Source organism: Tachypleus tridentatus, chromosome 3 (assembly GCF_004210375.1).
Source record: "Tachypleus tridentatus isolate NWPU-2018 chromosome 3, ASM421037v1, whole genome shotgun sequence".
NCBI lineage: Eukaryota > Metazoa > Arthropoda > Merostomata > Xiphosura > Limulidae > Tachypleus > Tachypleus tridentatus.
The window spans coordinates 107,179,842-107,203,891 of NC_134827.1; the positions used below are offsets into that span (position 1 = coordinate 107,179,842).

The 24,050-nt window shown below is 37.5% G+C and overlaps 1 protein-coding gene across 4 annotated transcripts in view; it reads left to right on the forward strand.

Moving 5' to 3' along the window:
• The window catches only part of LOC143247695 (uncharacterized), a 39,430-nt gene that overhangs the window by 2,697 nt on the left and 12,683 nt on the right, over nt 1-24,050 (forward strand). For 2 of the 4 annotated variants that reach the window (XM_076496093.1, XM_076496090.1), the window contains exon 1: nt 15,647-15,799. The exons of 1 other annotated variant lie outside the window; for it this stretch is intronic. The gene's annotated coding sequence lies outside the window, so the exon portion shown is untranslated. Of the gene's footprint in view, nt 1-14,283; nt 14,424-15,646; nt 15,800-24,050 lie in introns of those variants that run through there. One more of the 4 variants, XM_076496094.1, reaches the window with a different exon arrangement.

The following is a 24,050-nucleotide window of genomic DNA, read 5'->3' on the forward strand; positions in this document are numbered from 1 at the left end:
ACAGTTTTTACTCACCGTGAGTAAAAACTGGAGTCATCGGCCCATCAGTTCTTCAATTTTATGTGGACTGGTTGTTGCGACCTCTCTGTCCGAATGCTAAAAACATTTTACCATTGTTCTATTGTTATTGTAATTCGGATATTAGTAACTGGTTTGTGATCTGTACCTGTGTTTCTTCTAACCAGCATGGGTAACTAGAAATTTTACTTCTGTTTAGTAAACTGTGGTCTGTGGGTGTTCTTACTTACCCTTGTGTGGACTGATCATTGCGATCCCTTTGTCTGATTACTTTAAATAATTTACCATTTCTCTAATGTCTTTGTAACTGTCTATGGTTACCTGTTGTATAACTCAACATCTACTGGAATCATTTTGTTATAGTTATTTTGTCCAGATATTAGAGCGTAAACTGGTGTAGTTTCGATCTCTGTCAGCTGCATCAGTTGTCTGAAATTTAAATTATTTTTTCATGTGCAACTGATCAATGTTAGGTTTTGACATTATCGTCCGTCAAACGTCCAATGTTTTCCACATTATCGTCTGCCAAACTTCCAATGTTTTCCACATTATCGTCCGTCAAACTTCCAATGTTTTCCACATTATCGTCCGTCAAACTTCCAATGTTTTCCACATTATCGTCCGTCAAACTTCCAATGTTTTCCACATTATCGTCCGTCAAACTTCCAATGTTTTCCACATTATCGTCCGTCAAACTTCCAACGTTTTCCACATTATCGTCCGCCAAACTTCCAACGTTTTCCACATTATCGTCCGTCAAACTTCCAATGTTTTTCTCACCTTCTGAAATGATAATTCTGTTTGATAATTAAAAATGTTATTTAATTTTTCAGCTCAAAGACATGAATGTTTTCGTCATCCGTAAATAATGTCAAATACGGATAATTATAAGTAGGCTTGATGGCAATTGTTTCTAATCGTATTCAAGGTCGAAGTGATGTTAAGGACGTGTGTGTATAAATTAAAACCCAGTTTTTTATCTCTTATTCCCGATGATGGCGACACATAGCGAAACTTGTAGAATCTCTTCATAAATCAAATATTTCTCTGAAACAACTAAAACTGTTGTGCGTGTTTTTCTATGTTTACTACGACTAGAAACTGCAAGTTGAGATAATTCGTTTATTCGGTTAATAGTTATTTTAAACTGTAATAATACACAACTTGAATCACATGTCAAAGTTCGTCTGTTTAAGAACTGGTCAGTTAGTAAACTGGGTAGATATTGGTTTTTCTTGGTTATGATGAAATCAGAAGGTTCGTTTCTTTACTAATAATGGTCTATAAAGTCGAACCTTTCGTTTTGTTTTTTGGTGAATTGTTTCTTTAATATGTCCAAACGGCATGTCTGAGGACTTGCAACGCTAAAACCTGTAGTTTTATTATTGTTTTAATAAACAATATTATTGTATTATTGTTAAAATGTGTGATGTGGAGTTGGAACATGTAGCAACATGTATTATTGTTATAAAGTGTGATGTGGAGTTGGGACCTGTAGCATCAGGTATTATTGTTAGAAAGTGTGATGTGGAGTTGGAACATGTAGCAACATGTATTATTGTTAGAAAGTGTGATGTGGAGTTGGAACATGTAGCAACATGTATTATTGTTAGAAAGTGTGATGTGGAGTTGGAACATGTAGCAACAGGTATTATTGTTAAAATGTGTGATGTGGAGTTGGAACACGTAGCAACATGTATTATTGTTATAAAGCGTGATGTGGAGTTGGGACCTGCAGCATCAGGTATTATTGTTAGAAAGTGTGATGTGGAGTTGGAACATGTAGCAACAGGTATTATTGTTAAAAGGTGTGATGTGGAGTTGGAACATGTAGCAACATGTATTATTGTTATAAAGTGTGATGTGGAGTTGGGACCTGTAGCATCAGGTATTATTGTTAGAAAGTGTGATGTGGAGTTGGAACATGTAGCAAACAGGTATTACTGTTAAAATGTGTGATGTGGAGTTGGGACCTGTAGCATCAGGTATTATTGCCAGAGTGTGATGTGGAGTTGGAACATGCAGCAACAGGTATTATTGTTAAAACGTGTGATGTGGAGTTGGAACATGTAGCAACATGTATTATTGTTATAAAGTGTGATGTGGAGTTGGGACCCGCAGCATCAGGTATTATTGTTAGAAAGTGTGATGTGGAGTTGGAACACGTAGCAACAGGTATTATTGTTAAAACGTGCGGATGTGGAGTTGGGACCTGTAGCATCAGGCATTATTGTTAGAAAGCGTGATGTGGAGCTGGAACATGTAAAAACAGGCATTATTGTTAAAACGTGTGATGTGGAGTTGGGACCTGTAGCATCAGGTATTATTGTTAGAAAGTGTGATGTGGAGTTAAAACATGTAGCAACAGGTATTATTGTTAAAACGTGTGATGTGGAGTTGGGACCTGTAGCATCAGGCATTATTGTTAGAAAGTGTGATGTGGAGTTGGAACACGTAGCAAACATGTATTATTGTTAGAAAGTGTGATGTGGAGTTGGAACACGTAGCAACATGTATTATTGTTAGAAAGTGTGATGTGGAGTTGGAACACGTAGCAACATGTATTATTGTTATAAAGTGTGATGTGGAGTTGGGACCTGTAGCATCAGGTATTATTGTTAGAAAGTGTCATGTGGAGTTGGAACATGTAGCAACATGTATTATTGTTAGAAAGTGTGATGTGGAGTTGGAACACGCAGCAACATGTATTATTGTTAGAAAGTGTGATGTGGAGTTGGAACACGTAGCAACATGTATTATTGTTAGAAAGCGTGATGTGGAGTTGGAACATGTAGCAACACGTATTATTGTTATAAAGCGTGATGTGAAGTTGGAAACACGTAGCAACAGGTATTACTGTTAAAATGTGTGATGTGGAGTCCGAACACGCAGCAACATGTATTATTGTTAGAAAGTGTGATGTGGAGTTGGAACACGTAGCAACAGGTACATTGTTAGAAAGTGTGATGTGGAGTTGGAACACGTAGCAACACGTATTATTGTTATAAAGTGTGATGTGAAGTTGGAACACGTAGCAACAGGTATTATTGTTAAAACGTGTGATGTGGAGTCCGAAACACGTAGCAAACATGTATTATTGTTAGAAAGCGTGATGTGGAGTTGGAACACGTAGCAACATGTATTATTGTTAGAAAGTGTGATGTGGAGTTGGAACATGTAGCAACACGTATTATTGTTAGAAAGTGTCATGTGGAGTTGGAACATGTAGCAACATGTATTATTGTTACAAAGTGTGATGTGAAGTTGGAACATGTAGCAACAGGTATTATTGTTAAAATGTGTGATGTGGAGTTCGAAACACGTAGCAACATGTATTATTGTTAGAAAGTGTGATGTGGAGCTGGAACACGTAGCAACATGTATTATTGTTAGAAAGTGTGATGTGGAGTTGGAACACGTAGCAACATGTATTATTGTTAGAAAGCGTGATGTGGAGTTGGAAACATGTAGCAACATGTATTATTGTTAGAAAGTGTGATGTAGAGTTGGGACCTGTAGCATCAGGTATTATTGTTAGAAAGTGTGATGTGGAGTTGGAACACGTAGCAACATGTATTATTGTTAGAAAGCGTGATGTGGAGTTGGAACATGTAGCAACATGTATTATTGTTATAAAGCGTGATGTGAAGTTGGAACATGTAGCAACAGGTATTATTCTTAAAATGTGTGATGTGAAGTTGGAACATGTAGCAACAGGTATTATTGTTAGAAAGTGTGATGTGGAGTTGGAACATATAGCAACATGTATTATTGTTAGAAAGTGTGATATGGAGTTGGAACATGTAGCAACATGTATAATTGTTAGAAAGTGTGATGTGGAGTTGGAACATGTAGCATCAGGCATTATTGTTAGAAAGCGTGATGTGGAGTTGGAACACGCAGCAACACGTATTATTGTTAGAAAGCGTGATGTGGAGTTGGAACATGCAGCAACACGTATTATCATCATAATGTGTGATGTGGAGTTGGAACATGTAGCAACAGGTATTATTGTTATAAAGTGTGATGTGGAGTTGGAACATGTAGCAACAGGTATTATTGTTATAAAGTGTGATGTGGAGTTGGGACCTGTAGCATCAGGTATTATTGTTAGAAAGCGTAATATGGAGTTGGAACATGCAGCAAACATGTATTATTGTTAGAAAGCGTGATGTGGAGCTGGAACATGCAGCAACATGTATTATTGTTATAAAGTGTGATGTGGAGTTGGGACCTGTAGCATCAGGTATTATTGTTAGAAAGTGTGATGTGGAGTTGGAACATGTTGCAACAGGTATTATTGTTAAAATGTGTGATGTGGAGTTGGGACCTGTAGCATCAGGTATTATTGTTAGAAAGTGTGATGTGGAGTTGGAACATGTAGCAACAGGTATTATTGTTAAAATGTGTGATGTGGAGTTGGGAACCTGTAGCATCAGGTATTATTGTTATAAAGCGTGATGTGGAGTTGGAACACGCAGCAACACGTATTATTGTTAAAATGTGTGATGTGGAGTTGGGAACCTGCAGCATCAGGTATTATTGTTATAAAGTGTGATGTGGAGTTGGAACATGTATTAACATGTATTATTGTTAGAAAGTGTGATGTGGAGTTGGAACATGTAGCAACATGTATTATTGTCATAAAGTGTGATGTGGAGTTGGAACATGTAGCAACAGGTATTATTGTTATAAAGTGTGATGTGGAGTTGGGACCTGTAGCATCAGGTATTATTGTTATAAAGTGTGATGTGGAGTTGGGACCTGTAGCATCAGGTATTATTGTTAGAAAGTGTGATGTGGAGTTGGAACATGTAGCAACATGTATTATTGTTAGAAAGTGTGATGTGGAGTTGGAACATGTAGCAACATGTATTATTGTCATAATGTGTGATGTGGAGTTGGAACATGTAGCAACAGGTATTATTGTTATAAAGTGTGATGTGGAGTTGGAACATGTAGCAACTGGTATTATTGTTATAAAGTGTGATGTGGAGTTGGAACATGTAGCAACTGGTATTATTGTTATAAAGTGTGATGTGGAGTTGGGACCTGTAGCATCAGGTATTATTGTTAGAAAGTGTGATGTGGAGTTGGAACATGTAGCAACAGGTATTATTGTTAAAATGTGTGATGTGGAGTTGGGACCTGTAGCATCAGGTATTATTCTTATAAAGTGTGATGTGGAGTTGGAACATGTAGCAACAGGTATTATTGTTAAAATGTGTGATGTGGAGTTGGGACCTGTAGCATCAGGTATTATTGTTAGAAAGTGTGATGTGGAGTTGGAACATGTAGCAACATGTATTATTGTTAGAAAGTGTGATGTGGAGTTAGAACATGTAGCAACATGTATTATTGTCATAAAGTGTGATGTGGAGTTGGAACATGTAGCAACAGGTATTATTGTTATAAAGTGTGATGTGGAGTTGGAACATGTAGCAACAGGTATTATTGTTATAAAGTGTGATGTGGAGTTGGGACCTGTAGCATCAGGTATTATTGTTAGAAAGTGTGATGTGGAGTTGGAACATGTAGCAACATGTATTATTGTTAGAAAGTGTGATGTGGAGTTGGAACATGTAGCAACATGTATTATTGTCATAAAGTGTGATGTGGAGTTGGGACCTGTAGCAACATGTATTATTGTTAGAAAGTGTGATGTGGAGTTGGAACATGTAGCAACATGTATTATTGTTAGAAAGTGTGATGTGAAGTTGGAACATGTAGCAACAGGTATTATTGTTAGAAAGTGTGATGTGGAGTTGGAACATGTAGCAACATGTATTATTGTTATAAAGTGTGATGTGGAGTTGGAACATGTAGCAACAGGTATTATTGTTAGAAAGTGTGATGTGAAGTTGGAACATGTAGCAACATGTATTATTGTTATAAAGTGTGATGTGGAGTTGGAACATGTAGCAACAGGTATTATTGTTAGAAAGTGTGATGTGGAGTTGGAACATGTAGCAACATGTATTATTGTTATAAAGTGTGATGTGGAGTTGGAACATGTAGCAACAGGTATTATTGTTAGAAAGTGTGATGTGGAGTTGGAACATGCAGCAAACAGGTATTATTGTTAGAAAGTGTGATGTGGAGTTGGAACATGTAGCAACAGGTATTATTGTTAGAAAGTGTGATGTGGAGTTGGAACATGTAGCAACAGGTATTATTGTTAGAAAGTGTGATGTGGAGTTGGGACCTGTAGCATCAGGTATTATTGTTAGAAAGTGTGATGTGGAGTTGGAACATGTAGCAACAGGTATTATTGTTAAAATGTGTGATGTGGAGTTGGGACCTGTAGCATCAGGTATTATTGTTAAAATGTGTGATGTGGAGTTGGAACATGTAGCAACATGTATTATTGTTATAAAGTGTGATGTGGAGTTGGGACCTGTAGCATCAGGTATTATTGTTAGAAAGTGTGATGTGGAGTTGGAACATGTAGCAACAGGTATTATTGTTAAAATGTGTGATGTGGAGTTGGGACCCGCAGCATCAGGTATTGTGTTAGAAAGTGTGATGTGGAGTTGGAACATGTAGCAACAGGTATTATTGTTAAAATGTGTGATGTGGAGATGGAACATGCAGCAACATGTATTATTGTTATAAAGTGTGATGTGGAGTTGGGACATGTAGCAATCAGGTATTATTGTTAGAAAGTGTGATGTGGAGTTGGAACATGTAGCAACAGGTATTATTGTTAAAATGTGTGATGTGGAGTTGGAACATGTAGCAACAGGTATTATTGTTATAAAGTGTGATGTGGAGTTGGGACCTGTAGCATCAGGTATTATTGTTAGAAAGTGTAATATGGAGTTGGAACATGTAGCAACATGTATTATTGTTAGAAAGTGTGATGTGGAGTTGGAACATGTAGCAACATGTATTATTGTTATAAAGTGTGATGTGGAGTTGGAACATGTTGCAACAGGTATTATTGTTAAAATGTGTGATGTGGAGTTGGGACCTGTAGCATCAGGTATTATTGTTAGAAAGTGTGATGTGGAGTTGGAACATGTAGCAACAGGTATTATTGTTAAAATGTGTGATGTGGAGTTGGGACCTGTAGCATCAGGTATTATTGTTATAAAGTGTGATGTGGAGTTGGAACATGTAGCAACATGTATTATTGTTAAAATGTGTGATGTGGAGTTGGGACCTGTAGCATCAGGTATTATTGTTAGAAAGTGTGATGTGGAGTTGGAACATGTAGCAACATGTATTATTGTTAGAAAGTGTGATGTGGAGTTGGAACATGTAGCAACATGTATTATTGTCATAAAGTGTGATGTGGAGTTGGAACATGTAGCAACAGGTATTATTGTTATAAAGTGTGATGTGGAGTTGGGACCTGTAGCATCAGGTATTATTGTTATAAAGTGTGATGTGGAGTTGGGACCTGTAGCATCAGGTATTATTGTTAGAAAGTGTGATGTGGAGTTGGAACATGTAGCAACATGTATTATTGTTAGAAAGTGTGATGTGGAGTTGGAACATGTAGCAACATGTATTATTGTCATAATGTGTGATGTGGAGTTGGAACATGTAGCAACAGGTATTATTGTTATAAAGTGTGATGTGGAGTTGGAACATGTAGCAACTGGTATTATTGTTATAAAGTGTGATGTGGAGTTGGGACCTGTAGCATCAGGTATTATTGTTAGAAAGTGTGATGTGGAGTTGGAACATGTAGCAACAGGTATTATTGTTAAAATGTGTGATGTGGAGTTGGGACCTGTAGTATCAGGTATTATTCTTATAAAGTGTGATGTGGAGTTGGAACATGTAGCAACAGGTATTATTGTTAAAATGTGTGATGTGGAGTTGGGACATGTAGCAACAGGTATTATTGTTAGAAAGTGTGATGTGGAGTTGGAACATGTAGCAACATGTATTATTGTTAGAAAGTGTGATGTGGAGTTGGAACATGTAGCAACATGTATTATTGTCATAAAGTGTGATGTGGAGTTGGAACATGTAGCAACAGGTATTATTGTTATAAAGTGTGATGTGGAGTTGGAACATGTAGCAACACGTATTATTGTTATAAAGTGTGATGTGGAGTTGGGACCTGTAGCATCAGGTATTATTGTTAGAAAGTGTGATGTGGAGTTGGAACATGTAGCAACATGTATTATTGTTAGAAAGTGTGATGTGGAGTTGGAACATGTAGCAACATGTATTATTGTCATAAAGTGTGATGTGGAGTTGGGACCTGTACCAACATGTATTATTGTTAGAAAGTGTGATGTGGAGTTGGAACATGTAGCAACATGTATTATTGTTAGAAAGTGTGATGTGAAGTTGGAACATGTAGCAACAGGTATTATTGTTAGAAAGTGTGATGTGGAGTTGGAACATGTAGCAACATGTATTATTGTTATAAAGTGTGATGTGGAGTTGGAACATGTAGCAACAGGTATTATTGTTAGAAAGTGTGATGTGAAGTTGGAACATGTAGCAACATGTATTATTGTTATAAAGTGTGATGTGGAGTTGGAACACGCAGCAACAGGTATTATTGTTAGAAAGTGTGATGTGGAGTTGGAACATGTAGCAACATGTATTATTGTTATAAAGTGTGATGTGGAGTTGGAACATGTAGCAACAGGTATTATTGTTAGAAAGTGTGATGTGGAGTTGGAACATGTAGCAACAGGTATTATTGTTAGAAAGTGTGATGTGGAGTTGGAACATGTAGCAACAGGTATTATTGTTAGAAAGTGTGATGTGGAGTTGGAACATGCAGCAACAGGTATTATTGTTAGAAAGTGTGATGTGGAGTTGGAACATGTAGCAACATGTATTATTGTTATAAAGTGTGATGTGGAGTTGGAACATGTAGCATCAGGTACATTGTTAGAAAGTGTGATGTGGAGTTGGAACATGTAGCAACAGGTATTATTGTTAAAACGTGTGTGATGTGGAGTTGGGACCTGTAGCATCAGGCATTATTGTTAAAAGTGTGATGTGGAGTTGGAACATGTAGCAACATGTATTATTGTTATAAAGTGTGATGTAGAGTTGGGACATGTAGCATCAGGTATTATTGTTAGAAAGTGTGATGTGGAGTTGGAACATGTAGCAACAGGTATTATTGTTAAAATGTGTGATGTGGAGTTGGGACCTGTAGCATCAGGTATTATTGTTAGAAAGTGTGATGTGGAGTTGGAACATGTAGCAACAGGTATTATTGTTAAAATGTGTGATGTGGAGTTGGAACATGTAGCAACATGTATTATTGTTATAAAGTGTGATGTGGAGTTGGGACCTGTAGCATCAGGTATTATTGTTAGAAAGTGTGATGTGGAGTTGGAACATGTAGCAACAGGTATTATTGTTAAAATGTGTGATGTGGAGTTGGGACCTGTAGCATCAGGTATTATTGTTAGAAAGTGTGATGTGGAGTTGGAACATGTAGCAACAGGTATTATTGTTAAAATGTGTGATGTGGAGTTGGGACCTGTAGCATCAGGTATTATTGTTAGAAAGTGTGATGTGGAGTTAAAACATGTAGCAACAGGTATTATTGTTAAAATGTGTGATGTGGAGTTGGGACCTGTAGCATCAGGTATTATTGTTAGAAAGTGTGATGTGGAGTTGGAACATGTAGCAACATGTATTATTGTTAGAAAGTGTGATGTGGAGTTGGAACATGTAGCAACATGTATTATTGTTAGAAAGTGTGATGTGGAGTTGGAACATGTAGCAACATGTATTATTGTTATAAAGTGTGATGTGGAGTTGGGACCTGTAGCATCAGGTATTATTGTTAGAAAGTGTCATGTGGAGTTGGAACATGTAGCAACATGTATTATTGTTAGAAAGTGTGATGTGGAGTTGGAACATGTAGCAACATGTATTATTGTTAGAAAGTGTGATGTGGAGTTGGAACATGTAGCAACATGTATTATTGTTAGAAAGTGTGATGTGGAGTTGGAACATGTAGCAACATGTATTATTGTTATAAAGTGTGATGTGAAGTTGGAACATGTAGCAACAGGTATTATTGTTAAAATGTGTGATGTGGAGTTCGAACATGTAGCAACATGTATTATTGTTAGAAAGTGTGATGTGGAGTTGGAACATGTAGCAACAGGTATTATTGTTAGAAAGTGTGATGTGGAGTTGGAACATGTAGCAACATGTATTATTGTTATAAAGTGTGATGTGAAGTTGGAACATGTAGCAACAGGTATTATTGTTAAAATGTGTGATGTGGAGTTGGAACATGTAGCAACATGTATTATTGTTAGAAAGTGTGATGTGGAGTTGGAACATGTAGCAACATGTATTATTGTTAGAAAGTGTGATGTGGAGTTGGAACATGTAGCAACATGTATTATTGTTAGAAAGTGTGATGTGGAGTTGGAACATGTAGCAACATGTATTATTGTTACAAAGTGTGATGTGAAGTTGGAACATGTAGCAACAGGTATTATTGTTAAAATGTGTGATGTGGAGTTCGAACATGTAGCAACATGTATTATTGTTAGAAAGTGTGATGTGGAGTTGGAACATGTAGCAACATGTATTATTGTTAGAAAGTGTGATGTGGAGTTGGAACATGTAGCAACATGTATTATTGTTAGAAAGTGTGATGTGGAGTTGGAACATGTAGCAACATGTATTATTGTTAGAAAGTGTGATGTGGAGTTGGGACCTGTAGCATCAGGTATTATTGTTAGAAAGTGTGATGTGGAGTTGGAACATGTAGCAACATGTATTATTGTTAGAAAGTGTGATGTGGAGTTGGAACATGTAGCAACATGTATTATTGTTATAAAGTGTGATGTGAAGTTGGAACATGTATCAACAGGTATTATTCTTAAAATGTGTGATGTGAAGTTGGAACATGTAGCAACAGGTATTATTGTTAGAAAGTGTGATGTGGAGTTGGAACATATAGCAACATGTATTATTGTTAGAAAGTGTGATATGGAGTTGGAACATGTAGCAACATGTATAATTGTTAGAAAGTGTGATGTGGAGTTGGAACATGTAGCATCAGGTATTATTGTTAGAAAGTGTGATGTGGAGTTGGAACATGTAGCAACATGTATTATTGTTAGAAAGTGTGATGTGGAGTTGGAACATGTAGCAACATGTATTATTGTCATAATGTGTGATGTGGAGTTGGAACATGTAGCAACAGGTATTATTGTTATAAAGTGTGATGTGGAGTTGGAACATGTAGCAACAGGTATTATTGTTATAAAGTGTGATGTGGAGTTGGGACCTGTAGCATCAGGTATTATTGTTAGAAAGTGTAATATGGAGTTGGAACATGTAGCAACATGTATTATTGTTAGAAAGTGTGATGTGGAGTTGGAACATGTAGCAACATGTATTATTGTTATAAAGTGTGATGTGGAGTTGGGACCTGTAGCATCAGGTATTATTGTTAGAAAGTGTGATGTGGAGTTGGAACATGTTGCAACAGGTATTATTGTTAAAATGTGTGATGTGGAGTTGGGACCTGTAGCATCAGGTATTATTGTTAGAAAGTGTGATGTGGAGTTGGAACATGTAGCAACAGGTATTATTGTTAAAATGTGTGATGTGGAGTTGGGACCTGTAGCATCAGGTATTATTGTTATAAAGTGTGATGTGGAGTTGGAACATGTAGCAACATGTATTATTGTTAAAATGTGTGATGTGGAGTTGGGACCTGTAGCATCAGGTATTATTGTTAGAAAGTGTGATGTGGAGTTGGGACCTGTAGTATCAGGTATTATTCTTATAAAGTGTGATGTGGAGTTGGAACATGTAGCAACAGGTATTATTGTTAAAATGTGTGATGTGGAGTTGGGACCTGTAGCATCAGGTATTATTGTTAGAAAGTGTGATGTGGAGTTGGAACATGTAGCAACATGTATTATTGTTAGAAAGTGTGATGTGGAGTTAGAACATGTAGCAACATGTATTATTGTCATAAAGTGTGATGTGGAGTTGGAACATGTAGCAACAGGTATTATTGTTATAAAGTGTGATGTGGAGTTGGAACATGTAGCAACAGGTATTATTGTTATAAAGTGTGATGTGGAGTTGGGACCTGTAGCATCAGGTATTATTGTTAGAAAGTGTGATGTGGAGTTGGAACATGTAGCAACATGTATTATTGTTAGAAAGTGTGATGTGGAGTTGGAACACGTAGCAACATGTATTATTGTCATAAAGTGTGATGTGGAGTTGGAACATGTAGCAACTGGTATTATTGTTATAAAGTGTGATGTGGAGTTGGGACCTGTAGCATCAGGTATTATTGTTAGAAAGTGTGATGTGGAGTTGGAACATGTAGCAACAGGTATTATTGTTAGAAAGTGTGATGTGGAGTTGGAACATGTAGCAACAGGTATTATTGTTAAAATGTGTGATGTGGAGTTGGGACCTGTAGCATCAGGTATTATTGTTAGAAAGTGTGATGTGGAGTTAAAACATGTAGCAACAGGTATTATTGTTAAAATGTGTGATGTGGAGTTGGGACCTGTAGCATCAGGTATTATTGTTAGAAAGTGTGATGTGGAGTTGGAACATGTAGCAACAGGTATTATTGTTAGAAAGTGTGATGTGGAGTTGGAACATGTAGCAACATGTATTATTGTTAGAAAGTGTGATGTGGAGTTGGAACATGTAGCAACATGTATTATTGTCATAAAGTGTGATGTGGAGTTGGAACATGTAGCAACAGGTATTATTGTTATAAAGTGTGATGTGGAGTTGGGACCTGTAGCATCAGGTATTGTTAGAAAGTGTGATGTGGAGTTGGAACATTTAGCAACATGTATTATTGTTAGAAAGTGTGATGTGGAGTTGGAACATGTAGCGACATGTATTATTGTTAGAAAGTGTGATGTGAAGTTGGAACATGCAGCAACAGGTATTATTGTTATAAAGTGTGATGTGGAGTTGGAACATGTAGCAACAGGTATTATTGTTAGAAAGTGTGATGTGGAGTTGGAACATGTAGCAACATGTATTATTGTTAGAAAGTGTGATGTGGAGTTGGAACATGTAGCAACAGGTATTATTGTTAGAAAGTGTGATGTGGAGTTGGAACATGTAGCAACAGGTATTATTGTTAGAAAGTGTGATGTGGAGTTGGGACCTGTAGCATCAGGTATTATTGTTAGAAAGTGTGATGTGGAGTTGGAACATGTAGCAACAGGTATTATTGTTAGAAAGCGTGATGTGGAGTTGGAAACATGTAGCAACAGGTATTATTGTTAGAAAGTGTGATGTGGAGTTGGAACATGTAGCAAGAGGTATTATTGTTAGAAAGTGTGATGTGGAGTTGGGACCTGTAGCATCAGGTATTATTGTTAGAAAGTGTGATGTGGAGTTGGAACATGTAGCAACAGGTATTATTGTTAGAAAGTGTGATGTGGAGTTGGAACATGTAGCAACATGTATTATTGTTAGAAAGTGTGATGTGGAGTTGGAACATGTAGCAAGAGGTATTATTGTTAGAAAGTGTGATGTGGAGTTGAAACATGTAGCAATAGGCGTCATTGTAACGTATTTAATATTGTTCGCACTGTAACATTTGTTCTTGAAATTGATGTTTCACCTGTCTGTAGTACTCCAGCTGGCTTAATGAGTTCTGTTAATAGGCGAAATGTCTCGTCGGCAGCAGCAAATAATACTTAATCGTTTAAAAACTGGGCTCGCCCAAAAATAGGCACGTGTTTCTTTGTTATATGATTGCAACTACTTTGTATACTGCATGTGGTCGTTGCTACAGAAAACAATGTAACACTACACGCATTTCTTTGCGCACGGTATACTGGCTGAGCTATTCTCAGACCCTTAGAAACAAAATCTCTTGGTTTACCTTTTATGTGTTGTATGTCCAGGTTCTCTACCAAATCACGAGGAAATTTTGCTAAGGTGGAGCAGTTGTGTGACACAGATAATCACGTGCTCGAAAGGCTGGTAACACGTCGTACTGAATGGAGTTGGTTTTGCTTCTAGTAGAACGGTCGAAGTGACATATTGACAGCGAGTTAAGCCGACCTTGTTATCGGTTCTGACAAGCAACCAAGTTGGTTGCGAAATCTACAGTTTCTCGGTTTTCTTTCCGTCAGGACGTGTACATATACCTCAGAATTTATAGGATATTACGTACATGTTAAGTTCTGAACAGTGATTTAAACATTAGTTCATTTTTTTGTTTTACGTACAAAACTTGAAATTCTTTGTTTGTTGGTATCCTGAGTATACTGATTTTGTTTTTTGTTATTTCATTTTAAGTGCCGGATTGTGCGGTCGTAGGATTTGAGGCTCGAGACGTGGTTCAATGGAAGACATCCTGATGATTTGGGAACAGTTCTTACTGGCTGTCTGTCGTTCCTTTCGTCAATAATTCGATACTTGGCATAACCAGATGGTTATAAGAGGTGGATATAAGAATTGTTTTAACACTTAGTATGCTAGTCACGGAAATATGCCTGGCGTGGACGGGTGGTTAGATCCACAATCTGAGGATCGCGGGTTCGAATCCCTGTCCCACGAAACATTCTCTCCTTTTCAGACGTGAGGGAGGTATAATATGACGGTTAATCTCCCTATTCATTGGTAAAAGAGTAACCCAAGAGTTGGCGGTGGGTGTTGATAACTAGCTGCCTTTCCTCTCGTCTTAGACTGCTAAATTAGGGACGGCTAGCGCAAATAGTCCTCGTGTAGCTGTGCGCGAAATTCAAAACACACCAAACCAATAATCCAAAACTATGAACATGGGTGATTACGTCGGATCCTAGGAGTCACTGTCATGACCTTTTAACCTGTCATCGACACGTGCATAAGGTGTCATTGAAGTAAATAATACCAACTTGTGTTCCCATTTCTTTAGAATGTCTACGTCTCTTACCAAACTCGTTAAGTACTCGTATATAAGCCCACAGTGGCTCACAAATACGTTTGAGAACTTATAACCTTGAAAATACTCGCGGCTCATTTGTTTGTTTGTTGAATTTAGCGAAAAGCCACATGAAGGCTATCTCGGATACTCGTACCTAATTCAGAAGTAAAAAAATGGAAGGAAGACAGATAATAAATTTTACCTACCGCCAAATCTTGGACTGCTCTAATAGAATAATGACCTTCACATAATACCTCCCTTATGGCTGGAAGGGTAAACATGTTCAATAAAGGGATCTGATCCCATAACCCGCAAACTACCAGCTGGAGATCTTAACCACCAGATCATATTTGAAACTTTGGGACAACAGATTTAGTGGCTTTGCAAAAAATGCAAAAATACTAATCCTTGGGCTTCTAGTTGAGAGTCGTCCATAATAATGATTTATATTTCATTTGTTATTCATTTCTAATTAAACTATTATCAGCAAATTACAAAATATTATGTTCCTTACAATCATAATTTCGTTCATGTATGTTCGTGTTGTTAGTAATATTACAAAAATGTTTGGTTGTTGTTGTTGTTGTTGAATTATGCACGAAACTACACAATGGGCTATCTATGCTCTGCCCACCGCGGGTATCGAAACCCGGTTTTTAGCGTTGTAAGTCCGCAGACATACCGCTGAGCCACTAAGGGACGAAGATGTTTGGAGTAATACGTAGATGTAAAGAAATTCGGCTTGTAGGGGTCGCTGTGAAAGATAGCGATTTGGCACGTGAGTCGCAGGGCACGTGGAGTGGCATTTTCATTTAGTACCGTGTGTGTTTCCATACGCAGAGAGTGAGATATTCAATACATGTATCTAATATAGATTGATGGTGATACAACATTCGTGATTTAATAGCCTAAGTGGTAAGTAGATACATAACCTTATAGTACAGCTGTCTAAAATTATCATAATTAATTTTTCTAATGAATTAGAAATTGTGAACGTTTAACCAACCATAACTGGTAACCTAGCACGACTCTTTGGTGAAACGACGTATTACGTATGATTATTATGTCGTCGCATTAAGCCTGACAGTTTAACGTTAATTCCAGTAAAAATAAATAACTTTGTGTTCATAATTTTTATTCTACTTCTGATATGTTTAATTAATTAAATTAATTGATAATAATTGCATCTCACTTACTAGATTAGAGTGCGTTGTTTAGTTCGCATCGTAACAGCTGTATCCTAAGGTTGTGATTTAAATAGTATCTGTTTGTGGTATTCCGGCCAGCCTATTGAGTTTTGGTAGTATACGAAAGGTCTCGTCGGGTACTGGATATTTCTGAGGAATAGTGTGGCTGTCATCTTGTGACATAAACTACCTTAATTTCAATCACAAATTCATATAATTAGTAGTAGTTTCTTGAATTTTGCATCCTTTGTTTCAGAACAAATCACTGGTCGCTGTTTTTTTTTTTAAACTTCCTGGTCGAGAAACTAAAAGTCACCATTTATTTTTAGTTTAAATCGCAGGGTTACACTTTAACATGTTCCACGCGTTCTGTTGTCATTGGATTAGAAAACAACACTTGGCAAGACACGTTGCCCCTTTGGCAACAACAGCTTTCTACTTTCTATGATATTTTCCCTTTAAACGATAATAAATAAATGTCAAGCGAATGAATCTCTGAGTTAAAGAAAACTACGATGCTGAGCGCAGACTGTGTATTGTGTATACTTGCGCTTAAACAAACCGCATGTCACAAATCGGTAGGATTGCATGATATCGACCCTGGAAAAAGTCCCTACTATTATCAATCGTAAACGCATATAAAACACTACAATGATAGAATATTTTGATTTATTGTAAACTATCACTTTAGCAAGTATATCTGTGTCTCACTTCGAAGGTTTTCAAACTTGATTTTATCCACCCATTTCTTTAAATTAAAAAAAAAATTGAAGTTACTTTAAGGTTTAGTTTTGCGAACTTAGTAGACGTTAGTTTTATATGTAAATTGATTTGTCTCTGTGAGCACAGCTCGACGAGAGAAAACAGAACAAAATATCGGAGTTACCGACGTGTTTAGCCACTTACCTTTCTATTAAACCGGTCTTTGGTAAACATAATTATACATTTTATAAGTAATTTGTAAATGTGTTTAGGTTTAATTTGTCCTTAAGTAATATAATAAATTTTGATTATAATAATTGATACTGCATATAAATCAAACGTGTGTTTCGGATGTTCTTAAAACCAGAATGTTAAAAGGTTGAACATCTTATGGTCAACTACCAATTATTGCTGGCGAATTTCTTGATATGTTTAGTTTTAACGAGCTGTGTAGCTTAGTTTGTGGCAGTTTTTGAGTTGTTTTCTGTCGCAATGTATAAAACTTTCTACGATTAAAAATGCACAGTGACAAATAACGCCTAACGTGTCGTAATCTACTGATATTAATGTTGTACCTATTATAAAACTATTTGTTTTGTTTTTGAATTTCGCGCAAAGCTACTCGAGGGCTATCTGCGCTAGCCGTCCCTAATTTAGCTGTGTAAGACTAGAGAGAAGGCAGCTAGTCATCACCACCCACCGCCAACTCTTGGGCTACTCTTTAACCAACGAATAGTGGGATTGACCGTCACATTATAACGCCACACAGCTGGAAGGGCGAGCATGTTTGGCGCGACGGGGATACGAACCCGCGACCCTCAGATTACGAGTCGCACGCCTTAACCAACCTGGCCATGCCGGGCCACATACAAACTGATTTTGTTTAATATCCTTTCAGTTTTTAAATATATAAGCTATTTAATTTCACATTACAGGACTAACGTAATAACATTATTTCCTAAGATAGATGATACGAAGTAGGAACAGTATGGGTTAGATCAGGGGTTCCTAAACTGGGGACCGGGGACCCCCGGGAGCTGTATGAAGTTTTTAGGTAACGAACTGTAAAAATGCACAAAACTTTTAACGTACTCAATATCTATAGTTTGTTTTTTTTTATGGTGGGAGTTCTGGAGGTCTCGGTCAGCATGCGTAATGTTCTAGGGGTTTTGTGCTGAGGTGACGTTCATTGTACATCTGGACTGTCAGAAACGAATGTTTGTGTATCTGTAGTAACATTGGCATTGAGAAAAAGATGTTTGACTTCGTTCTTTTCCTCATATATCTGTATCTATAGTAACGTTATTACATTGAGTTAAATGTCTGACTTCACCCTTGACCTAGTTATTTCTCTCGCTCTATTTTGATTGGTTGAGTTTCATTCGATACTCATTGACAGTTTTAAAAAACTATTAAGAAAGTAAGTAGACGGATTTTAAATCACCTTAAGGTTTACTTAAGAATTTAACGGCTTGTTTTGTTAAGTAGTTAATAAGTCTGCACAGTTGGCTATATGTGCTGTATCCACCTAGGGATCAAACCTCACATTTTAATGTTATAACCCTTGAAGTTTACCGCTCAGCCACCAGGAAAGACGTTGTTTTTGGTTTGCCTCCTTTAGCATACTGAATTTCTAAAAAAAAATACCACCGTGAGTAAAAACTGGGGTCATCGGTCCATCAGTTCTTCAATTTTATGTGGACTGGTTGTTGCGACCTCTCTGTCCGAATGCTAAAAACATTTTACCATTGTTCTATTGTTATTGTAATTCGGATATTAGTAACTGGTTTGTGATCTGTACCTGTGTTTGTTCTAACCAGCATGGGTAACTAGAAATTTTACTTCTGTTTAGTAAACTGTGGTCTGTGGGTGTTCTTACTTACCCTTGTGTGGACTGATCATTGCGATCCCTTTGTCTGATTACTTTAAATAATTTACCATTTCTCTAATGTCTTTGTAACTGTCTATGGTTATCTGTTGTATAACATCTACTGGAATCATTTTGTTATAGTTATTTTGTCCAGATATTAGAGCGTAAACTGGTGTTGTTTCGATCTCTGTCAGCTGCATCAGTTGTCTGAAATTTAAATTATTTTTTCATGTGCAACTGATCAATGTTAGGTTTTGACATTATCGTCCGTCAAATTTCCAATGTTTCCCACATTATCGTCCGCCAAACTTCCAATGTTTTCCATATTATCGTCCGTCAAACTTCCAATGTTTTCCACATTATCGTCCGCCAAACTTCCAATGTTTTCCACATTATCGTCCGCCAAACTTCCAATGTTTTCCACATTATCGTCCGCCAAACTTCCAATGTTTTCCACATTATCGTCCGCCAAACTTCCAATGTTTTCCACATTATCGTCCGTCAAACTTCCAATGTTTTCCACATTATCGTCCGTCAAACTTCCAATGTTTTTCACATTATCGTCCGTCAAACTTCCAATGTTTTCCACTTTATCGTCCGTCAAACTTCCAAAGTTTTCCGCATTATCGTCCGTTAAACTTCCAACGTTTTCCGCATTATCGTCCGTTAAACTTCCAACGTTTCCCACATTATCGTCCGTTAAACTTCCAACGTTTCCCACATTATCGTCCGTCAAACTTCCAACGTTTCCCACGTTATCGTACGTCAAACTTCCAACGTTTTCCACATTATCGTCCGTCAAACTTCCAATGTTTTTCTCACCTTCTGAAATGATAATTCTGTTTGATAATTAAAAATGTTATTTAATTTTTCAGCTCAAAGACATGAATGTTTTCGTCATCCGTAAATAATGTCAAATACGGATAATTATAAGTAGGCTTGATGGCAATTGTTTCTAATCGTATTCAAGGTCGAAGTGATGTTAAGGACGTGTGTGTATAAATTAAAACCCAGTTTTTTATCTCTTATTCCCGATGATGGCGACAAGTAGCGAAACTTGTAGAATCTCTTCATAAATCAAATATTTCTCTGAAACAACTAAAACTGTTGTGCGTGTTTTTCTATGTTTACTACGACTAGAAACTGCAAGTTGAGATAATTCGTTTATTCGGTTAATAGTTATTTTAAACTGTAATAATACACAACTTGAATCATATGTCAAAGTTCGTCTGTTTAAGAACTGGTCAGTTAGTAAACTGGGTAGATATTGGTTTTTCTTGGTTATGATGAAATCAGAAGGTTCGTTTCTTTACTAATAATGGTCTATAAAGTCGAACCTTTCGTTTTGTTTTGGTGAATTGTTTCTTTAATATGTCCAAACGGCATGTCTGAGGACTTGCAACGCTAAAACCCGGTTTCGATACCCGTGGTGGGCAGAGCACAGATAGCCCATTGTATAGCTTTGTGTTTAATTCAACAACAACAACAACAAGTTTCCTGAATATATCCCTTCCTCAATCATTTTGTACTGTTGTGTATATTCCAAATCAGTATACACTCGTTCCAACACACCCTGGTTCGGTTAGTTTGTTCTTGTTTCAGAGTTTCACCAGTTTCGGGAAAACAACCAATAAACTGCTTCACAAAGAAATGACCCCGTTAGGCCTTAACAGATTATTCAACCGTAGAGATCTCTTTCACGGAAAGACTTAATGGAAATTTTTATCGGTTTCATGGTGAAGGAAAAGTGGTTGGTTGTCTTGTAATCGACGCTGTGATTCTTCGAGTTCCTTCCACAAACACTGTTTTTCGTAAACATCTATATTGACAGTTAGCGTAGCGTGAAAGACAAACATATACCTGATCCGTCCATTTTTCTTATCTGAGGTCTCTCAGCCGCAGAATCGTTTATTAAAATAGTTATTTGTGTTTGTAGATTTTCGTGTCATTTAACCGTGAGAAATGAAGTGGACATAATATCGTAACACTTCAATGTTAACTGAGGAATCGAGCAGGAAGCGCTCGTGGTGGAGAGGTGACGAATACATTCTAAATGACGTCATTTATACTGACTCTTTCTGAAGCATGTTCGATTCATCCTTCAAATTAATATTTACGTCAGAGAGTTCGAGAACTTTAAAAATGCCGAATTTACTTTTTAACTTTTTCCCCTCATTGTTTTAGGTTTCTATAATTTACAAACGTTTACCCATCAGGGGACATCACCACTCATGTATCAAGTCTTCACGACTCAGCGGTTTGAAATTTCGTTCGTTAAGTTACACGTGTGCCAGTGACGAAGTGAATATAGATCGCGCAATTATCCTGTGATAACTGAAGTCAGCTTAACAAAAACGAACATATCGAAGGTCTATGGAAACCATTACGTAGGTGGACAATTGCTAGATCTCAAGGTGGACTTCACCCTTATTGTTAAGGAGTTATTTAAATATTTACCACATTTCGCCCTATCATTCCCCTCCCCTATTTAAATTCTAATTTAACTTCTCCATACTATGTTTCTACTCTGATTTAAAATGCTTCCACACAAATATACGATGCGTTAATTTGGGAGTACAATTACAGTTGAGGGTGGGTTGGTATAGGTCGTGATGAGTAATAAAACCAAATCGAGAATGCACGCGCTTCACGTTTGATATTGCACGTGTATAAACATTATAATCATTGACTGAACTTCTCAATCACGATCCATTGGTTACCAAGGGGACATATTGGAGTAACGTCACCAAATTTTAACCAATCGAAATCCATTGACTACACCTGTATAATATCCCGCACGTTTTACCCACAGTGCATTTCAATTTTGAAATTGCCCAAATTAAAACTCGTTTTTTCAGCTCAGGAGGCTAACAAAAAGATCTCGAATTTGCGTGTTTCAATCTATAAAGATTTATTCAGAAGAATATTTCAACAATATACAAGAGTCAAAATGCCTCTTGAGCAATACTTAAGAACGTTTCCAAATGTACATAACGTTTATGCGAAATACTAAAAAATAAATTAGTCCTTCTCTGTACAGGCCCTGCATGGCCACGTGGTTAAGGCAATCGATTCGTAATCCGAGGGCCGCGGGTTCGAATCCTTGTCGCACCAAACATACTCGCCCTTTCAGGTTTAAAACCTGGTTCTTGGACACATATCAGCAAGATGTGTTTCCACTTTTGACTTTTTCACGGCGTCCATAAACGAGTCCAAACAAAGTCGCTAATGCTTTGGATACTTTGAGATATTTCAGGTGGTTAGGGGATGTTCGACTTGCAATCTGAAGGTCGCGGATTCGAATCCTCGTCACACCAAACATGCTTTGGTTCTATGTACGTTAAATTACTTCCTCCCACGGCTCTTACGTTGGCAGAACCAGAGTTGCAGGGTGGACTGAGGGTCATTGTGAGAAAACCTAAGAGTGGCTTTTCGGGGTCACTGAGCCAGAGGGTCGCGGATTCGAATTCCGGTCGCACCAAACATGCTCGCCCTTTCAGCCGTGGGGGCATTATAATGTTACGGCCAATCCCACTATTCGTTGGTAAAAGAGTAGCCCAAGAGTTGGAGGCGGGTGGTGATGACTAGCTGTCTTCCCTCTAGTCTTACATTGCTAAATTAGGGACGGCTGGCGCATATAGCCCTCGTGTAGCTTTGCGCGAAATTCAAAACCAAACCAAACCTGAACCAGAATCTGTCATTTTTTCCCATCCGAGTACATTATATTCTATTAATACTTTCTACAATTCTAAAGCTAACAGAACAAAAGTTGGCGTCGGGGCGGTGCTTACCTGTGTGGCGTAGGGAGGTACTCCCCAGCGAGGCCGAAATGCGCCCGCAAGGCTTAAAAGTAAGTTTTCAGAGCAGCCGAACCCAAAACTGACATCAGGTTGCGTGTTAGCTGTCTCCTTGGCACTCAGGAGGTGCCATGTTTTAAACTGTGTTCATACATTTTTTTTACAAGTTAGCAGCAGAGGAAGAGGTCTGATCTAACCTGACCCTTCTAAGTTGCGCACGCTCACATCGGCTAAATACCTATGTTGTAAACACTTCACAGGCTGGTTGGACCACAAATTAAGTATAGAACAAATTTTCTTGATGAAGAGAAACCTACTTGAAGTAAAAATGTGTATCAGGACAGCTGGTTACCGTTAACCTGAAGATGACCTAAGAAGGTCGAAACGTTGTTCACTGCTTTATTAGTAAAAGTGTTAAGACTCATACCAGCCGTCCCGAGTTTATTATAAATCCTCTTCTGTGAAGAAACAGCTTCACGTTTTCGAACGTCCGCACGTCACGTATCGTCACCGTGAGAGAAGTTATTGGCTGAACTGTTCCAAACCCTTGAAACACGAATTAGAGAACTCCAGAAAAGAATGGTTGACATGCTGTCGTCTGCACGCGAGGACCTGTCATTCCTCTTTACAGCAGATGACTATGTGAGGATTCTTAGGCTTAGATAAACTATTCACCACGACGTTAAAACTAGAACTTAAATGAAACTTTGACACAATTTAAGCCTAAGAAAGTGAATTAATTAACTTATTTATTATTTTCCATAAAATCACGCGGAGATGAACTGATTCTCATGAAACCGAAAAGTGAATTGATTCTTCAAGCCAGTGAAACCTAAAAGTGAATTGATTATTCAAGCCAGTGAAACCTAAAAGTGAATTGATTATTCAAGCCAGTGAAACCTAAAAGTGGATTGATTCTTCAACCCAGTGAAACCGAAAAGTGAATTGGTTCTTCAAGCCAGTGAAACCGAAAAGTGAATTGGTTCTTCAAGCCAGTGAAACCGAAAAGTGAATTGATTCTTCAAGCCAGTGAAACCGAAAATTAACATTAGCCACAGATCTCTTAGGACCAAATTTTGAGAGGGACTGTAATAAGGGGACGGGGGGCTTGGTGACACTGAAGCTACTCCCAAATGTACCGGAGTATTGCCTGTAGCCCCTTACACCCACTGAATAGTACCATTACTGCTAGTTCACCTCAAATACTAGAGTTTGTGTGCTCACAAACTGTTGAATGTACCCTTTCAATCAAGTTTTCCAGTCCATATATAAATATCTTTTTTACTTCAAACTGAAATGTGTTTGAAATAAGTCATTTGATTAAACGACTACATGGAGAAAGATTTTATTTAATCAAATTTCGTTTCCAATTCGGCTGAAGTGACTTTGTTAGTTAAGTTTATTGTGTTTGTGACGTAGGCCTTTCGTCAGAGGGTTTTTTTTTAACTATCTGGTGAAAATTATACAGCCTCCATACACGTAACAAATTACTTTATTTCCTTTAAACGGTCGAGGGTTAGAATTCTCGTCACACCAAACATGCTCGCCCCTTTAGTAGTGGGAGTGTTATAATGTGACGGTCAATTGCACTATTCGTTGATAAAAGATTA